At 35.4% G+C, this 7,038-nt stretch overlaps 1 pseudogene; it reads left to right on the top strand.

Annotated features, from left to right (window-relative positions):
• The first annotated feature begins 358 nt into the window (after nt 1-358).
• Nucleotides 359-2,340, top strand: LOC128231041 (uncharacterized; annotated as a pseudogene).
• Nucleotides 2,341-7,038: the final 4,698 nt, after the last annotated feature.

Here is a 7,038-nt window from a genome sequence, read left to right as displayed (position 1 = left end):
TCAACAAGACTACTCTGATCGTGTGAAACGGCATCGAAAAATTCTGGGTGAGCGTATGATTCGTGAACATCGATTGGTCGGAAGTCAGCGCGGTAACGGTAGCGTTGACAACGGTCAGTCACATGACGCAAACCAACCAATCGAGGGCATTCCGAGGACTACCGATGATGACGAATATTCCTATGCATAGGGATTAGGCGGAGGCTTACAAAATAGTGACAATGAATTGAAAAGATTATATCGTGGACCATCTGCGGATTAAATAAATATTATGAAAATGCAGATGTCATCAAGTACTTAAGTACCTATGACATTATACATATCTGTGAAACATGGAATATGGTTAAGGTAGAATTTAATGACTTTACACAAATTGATATCGATACAGCAAATGTATAACCATTTTGAAAATTGTATTCTTTTATTCTTCAAGTCTTCCTCCATTTATAATTGCAAAGATATAATAATGTATTTTACGTATATATCTCCTGAGGGATCTTGTTATTACAATGATAGACCTGAGAAAAATGGTATAAATGATATGTATAATCACTTAGAAAACATCATATATGATTATCCTAATGCAATGTTATATTTGTCAGGTGACATGAACAGTAGATGTAAAAACTTTTTGGATTATATACCGCTCGACAATCTGTATTATATTTTTGGTAATACTGATTATGATGGTAGTACATTTGATAATCATCGTAATAATAAGGATATTTTACGAGGTAATAACTATGGGAAATCTCTCGTTAATATGTGTTGCATCTTTGATATTCATTTTTTGAACGGTCGCTTTCCTGGTGATAAAGATGGCGATTTTACATGTTTTTCAAATGATGGTGCTAGTGTTGTTGATTATATGGTCGCGTCTTCCACGTTATTTCAGTATATCAAAGATTTGAAGGTCTTAGAAAGAGATGATTCAGACCATTTCCTATTACATGTGTTTTTGAGTTTCCAATGATTTTACATGATAATGAACAGAACACTGATGTAAGTTTGCAGGGCTCAATTAAGAAATTCCGTTGGCGCAGTTCTGTAAAGGATGATTTTTTATTTAAATTTAGAGACTTGTTAGAGACCCAGTATGAATCACTGATTGGGTCCTTAGGCACGAATGTAAACTCTGCTGTAAATTATATTACTTCCTTATATCAGGAAGCGGGCAGCTGCATGTTGCAGAAGTTTCGATATGTTTCTAACTTACGAGTAACTTACTTAGCATCAGATCTCCGGATTTATAAAGACAGGCGAAATTATTTTAAGAATTGTTGTGACAGAAAACTTTACGAGTATCAACGTTCGAATAGATTGGCGTTAGTAAATAGTAAATATAATCCCAGTTCGTTTTGGAAAGTTCTAAAGAAGAGTAAGCCCATTAAAGCTATAGACTCTAGTATATCTAGTGAGGAATGCTTCCAGTATTTTCGTAGTCTTTTATTTGTTGAAGACTCTCATGTTGTTGATCCTTATATTTGAAATGATCATGCATATGCCGATGAAACGGCGAGCTCGCTTAATGACCTGTTTACATTACATGAGAATAAACTGTCCATATCAAAACTGATAAATGGTAAAAGTTGTGGACTTGATGGTATTCCGGCGGAATTTTATAAAAACACACTTGCTGATATTGCACCAGTTCTTTTGCTTTTGTTTAATAAAATACTAGAAACAGGTAATTTTCCCGTTTCGTGGGGCATCAGTATTATTACGCCAATGCAAAAGTCTGGTCCTTGCAATATACCTGGAAATTATAGAGGCATTTCTATAACGAACACATTATATAAAGTTTTCTCCGGTGTAATTAATAAACGATTGTATGACTGTGCCGAAGAAAATCAGAAAATTGATAAATCTCAGGCTGGTTTTCGTCGGGGTTTTTCAGCTGTTGACAATGTTTTTTGTCTACAAGCAATGACTCAAAAGTACCTTTCCAAGAAAGGTGGCCGTTTTTATTGTTCGTATATCGATATCCGTAAGGCATTTGATAAAGTTAACCATGTTAAGTTGTTTTCATCCTTATAGAGAAAAGGTGTGTTTGGAAAATCCTTAAGAGTTCTGAAATTAATGTATTCTTATCTAACCTCTTGTGTCAAAGTCTCAAATAGTGAAAAATTAATGAAAAATGGTTATATCGAGGACAGTCAATTAAAAATACTTCTGTATTCAAATATATGGGATTGTTGTTTACTCCACAGTTGTCCTGGAGTTCAACTCATGTTAAACTAGCTTCTCAGGCACAAAAGGCGATTTTTGCTTTGAAAAACTATCAAAAACCATTTGGTTATTTTCCAGCTGAAGTTCTTTTCAAGATTTTGGATACTATGATTAAGCCAATACTATGTTATGGCTCCCAAGTATGGGGATATGAGTATAGCCAAACAATTGAAATGATTCAAAATAAATTTTGTAGACAATTTTTACATGTAAGAAAAACTACGAATACTTGTATGGTATTTTACAAATTGTATAAGGTATTGATGTAAATTATTATCTATGCCATCTGGAAGGTATCCAAGGAAATGTTACATAATGTTAAAGTCCCTAGATGATGCGGGAAGGATCTGTTGGGCTACCAAAGTAAAAAGTCTTCTTTTTACTAATGGCTTTGGATATGCTTGGATATCACAAGATATTGGTGATTTTAATTTATTTGTTAAAATGTTTAGAGACAGAATAATTGACTGTTTTACTCAAACTTGGCACGATCATGTGAGTAATGCCAGCCGATGTTACCACTACAGCCACTTTAAGAGTTTACTTAACATCTAACGATATTTGTTGATAGAGATGCTACTAAAACATAAAATTACATATGCTAAATTTAGATGTTCTAATCATGATTTGCATATTGAACGTGGAAGGCAATTAAGCATTGCTTCGCATGATAGATTATGCAATTACTGTCTACTGAACAATAATATATCTGAAATTGATTGTGAATACCATGCCTTTTTTCGTTGTAAAAAATATACATATATAAGGAACCAATATTTGTTAAATTGGTATGAATCTGGTGATGATCTGAATAGTTTTTATGCCCTACTATCCACAAATGACTTTAACACAATACGAAAATTAGCAGTGTACATATTTCATCTTATGAGTTGTATCTAGGAATACGAATAGTTACACTTTTGTTCACTTTTTCATCTCATGTATAAATGTGCTATGACACAACTTAAAGCATTACGTATGATGTTTACTATTTTGAAATGTATATCGGGCCGGAGGCCATTATTTACAAAATAAACTCTTGACTTGACTTGTGTTTCCTCATTGGCTGGGGTACAGTTGAATTCATAGAGAACAAGGCAGGCACAATCTTGGTTTCAATTCCATGTCGCAAAAACTTTGATAATTTCCAATCGTGTGGTTATTTTTGACTACTTGTGCAACCAAATAATGGCAAGGCAGCTTTAGACCGTAGAAAATCTCTTATCAGAAGAAAGAGTATTTTATACTGTTTGCTATAATTTGCTACTACATAAACGGTCCTACATTTTACGTGTATTACCAAATCGTAGTTGCTAGTTCAGACGAAACGCGGCCAGTTTAACAACATGGTCGAATATTCGTTTTAATGACGGTCATTATTTACCGAACTGAGGAAAGTTCGTGCGTCAATCGCTATCAATATCGATAATGATAATTATCAAATTCTTTTTATTTTTTGTGTTCGCGAGCTGCTTATGTTTATTGGATAGATCCGAAGTGTTCTCATCTGATTTAATAAAAGAGTTTCTTATGTACTTATTTATTTCCTTTTCCATATTCAACAATAAAAATAAAGCTGTCCGTATTGAAAAATCCGAATCACCATACCGTCGGTTTCTGATCCCGTACCAAGTTAGAACAGTAAGTAGTCTAAGAACAACGTTCGCGTCACAAAACAATTCTGGGGAAACCTGCCTATATTAGATACATAACATCACCTTATTTTACTCAAAACTCCAGCAACATGTTAATATCCAGGAGCATGATATTCAAAAAAAAATTGGGAAGGGGACGAAAAACTTTTTCTCTCAGCTGAGAACACTTCCGATCTATCTAGAATCTAGTCTACTGGTTGCTAATTCGAATATGTTGAAATGTAACATTACCATCAATGTGAGAAGAACAAAAAAAGGTGAATTCGCATCATAGATAGTAATAGAGATTGGTCAACGATCTTCTCTCTTTTATTGCATATAACGATGGTTAAAAAATCATACGTTAATTTTCTTTCGACCATGTTGGTGAAATGGCCGCGTTACGGGTGAATAAGAAAAGACGATTAGCTTATACTCGCACAAATAGAACTGTTTATGTTTGTAGTTTTTTGTGGTGTGACATTTAATTTCTTTCGCTTAAGCATTTTTGCTGAGATATAATTTCTGTTATTATGCTCAGTAAAGTGGATTAGGTGACTGCTGACTTGTTTTGCTGGAGTAGCCACCCTTCGCGTCAATACAAAAAAGTACGTGATATACTCATACGCGCCAGCTATTTCATATATCATAATTTGACAGATAATTTTTATTGGATCAAATTGAAAATGTAAAATAGAAAATAAGAAATAGTAAGGCATATTATAAATAAAATATTAAGATAGGATGCTTTTCTCATGATCTGTGTCTTGTCGAACTGGGTTGCGACGTCATGTTGCTAGTGAATGCGCTACATTTTGATCTACGTACAACTCATGTTGCATGTGATAGCAGCGCTATGTGTAAGTCATATTGCATGTGATTGCACCTCTAAGTACAAGTCATGTTGCATGTGATAGCGCGTCTATATGTAAGTCATGTTGCATGTGGTTGCGTCTCCAGGTAGAACTAATGATGCATGTGATAGCGCGTCTATGTATAAGTCATGTTGCATGTGATTGCACATGTATGTATAAGTCATGTTGGATTTGAATACTCCTCTATGAATAAGCCATTTTGCATTTGATTGCGCCATCTGTAAATAAGTCATGTTCCTTGTGAATGTATAATTCATGTTTGATGTGAATGCGCATCTATGTATAAGTCATGTTTGATGTAATTGCCCTTCTATGAATTTGTCATGTTGCATGTTATAGTGATTCTATGTATAAGTCATATTTGATGTGAATGCGCCACTATGTATAAGTGATGTTGCATGTGATTGCGCCCTCCATGAATTAGTCATGTTGCATGTAATAGTGATTCTATGAATAAGTCATGTTAATTAAGAATGCGTGTCTTTATATAAAACATGTTGCATGAGATTGCCTCTCTATAAATAAGTCATGTTGCATTTGATAGTTCTATGTATAAGTCATGTTCCTTGAGAATGTGTCTCCATGTGTAAGCAATGTTGCATGTGATTGCGCCTTCTATGAATAAGTCATGTTCCTTGGAAATGCACCTCCATGTATACGTTTTGTTGAATGTGAATGCGCCTCTATGTATAAGTCATATTGCATGTGATTGCACCCTCTATGAATAAGTCATGTTCCTTGGGAAAGCACCTCTATGTTTACGTTTTATTGAATGTGAATGTGCCTCTATGTATTAGTCATGTTCCATGTGATTGCACCCTTTATGAATAAGTGATGTTTCTTGTGAGTTTGCCCTCTATTGAAAAGTTTTGTTCTTTGTGAATGTCCCCTGTGAATAATTCATGTTGCATCTGATTGCGCCCTCTATGTATAAGTCATGTTGCAAGTGATTGTCCGCTCTAAGAATAAATCATGATCTTTGTGAATGCGCATCTATGTATTAGTCATTTTGCATGAAGTTTCGCCCCCTAAATATAAGTCATATAGCATGTGAATGCGCATCTATGTATAAGTCATGTTGCATGTGATTGTGCCTCTATGTATAAGTCATGTTGCATGTGATTGTGCCTCTATGTTTAAGTCATATTGCATGTGATTGTGCCTCTATGTTTAAGTCATGTTGCATGTGATTGTGCCTCTATTTTTAAGTCATGTTGCATGTGATTGTGCCTCTATGTATAAGTCATGTTGCATGTGATTGTGCCTCTATGTTTAAGTCATGTTGCATGTGATTGTGCCTCTATTTTTAAGTCATGTTGCATGTGATTGTGCCTCTATGTATAAGTCATGTTGCATGTGATTGTGCCTCTATGTATAAGTCATGTTGCATGTGAGTGTGCCTCTAGATATAAGTCATGTTTCATGTGAGTGTGCCTCTATATATAAGTCATATAGCATGTGAAAGCGCATCTATGTTTAAGTCATGTTGCATGTGATCACGCCTCATTGTATAAGTCATGTTGGATGTGATCACGCCTCTATGTATAAGTCAGATTGGATGTGATCACACCTCTATGTATAAGTCAGGTTGGATGTGATCACGCCTCATTGTATAAGCCAGGTTGGATGTGATCAAGCCTCTATGTATAAGTCAGGTTGGATGTGATCACGCCTCTATGTATAAGTCAGGTTGGATGTGATCACGCCTGTATGTTTAAGTCAGGTTAGATGTGATCACACCTCTAAGTATAAGTCAGGTCGGATGTGATCACGCCTGTATAAGTCATCTTGGATGTGATCACGCCTCTATGTATAAGTCAGGTTGGATATGATCACACCTCTATGTATAAGTCAGGTTGGATGTGATCACACCTCTATGTATAAGTCAGGTTAGATGTGATCACACCTCTATGTATAAGTCAGGTTGGATGTGATCACACCTCTATGTATAAGTCAGGTTGGATGTGATCACGCCTCTATGTATAAGTCAGGTTAGATGTGATCACGCCTCTATGTATAAGTCAGGTTAGATGTGATCACGCCTCTATGTATAAGTCAGGTTGGATGTGATCACACCTCTATGTATAAGTCAGGTTGGATGTGATCACACCTCTATGTATAAGTCATCTTGGATGTGATCACGCCTCTATGTATAAGTCAGGTTGGATATGATCACGCCTCTATGTATAAGTCAGGTTGGATGTGATCACGCCTCTATGTATAAGTCAGGTTGGATGTGATCACGCCTCTATGTATAAGTCAGGTCGGATGTGATCACGCCTCTATGTATAAGTCAGGTT

This window comes from Mya arenaria, chromosome 4 (assembly GCF_026914265.1).
Source record: "Mya arenaria isolate MELC-2E11 chromosome 4, ASM2691426v1".
NCBI lineage: Eukaryota > Metazoa > Mollusca > Bivalvia > Myida > Myidae > Mya > Mya arenaria.
The sequence above is the reverse complement of the archived record's forward strand: the minus strand, read 5'-3'. Positions and strand labels throughout refer to the sequence as shown.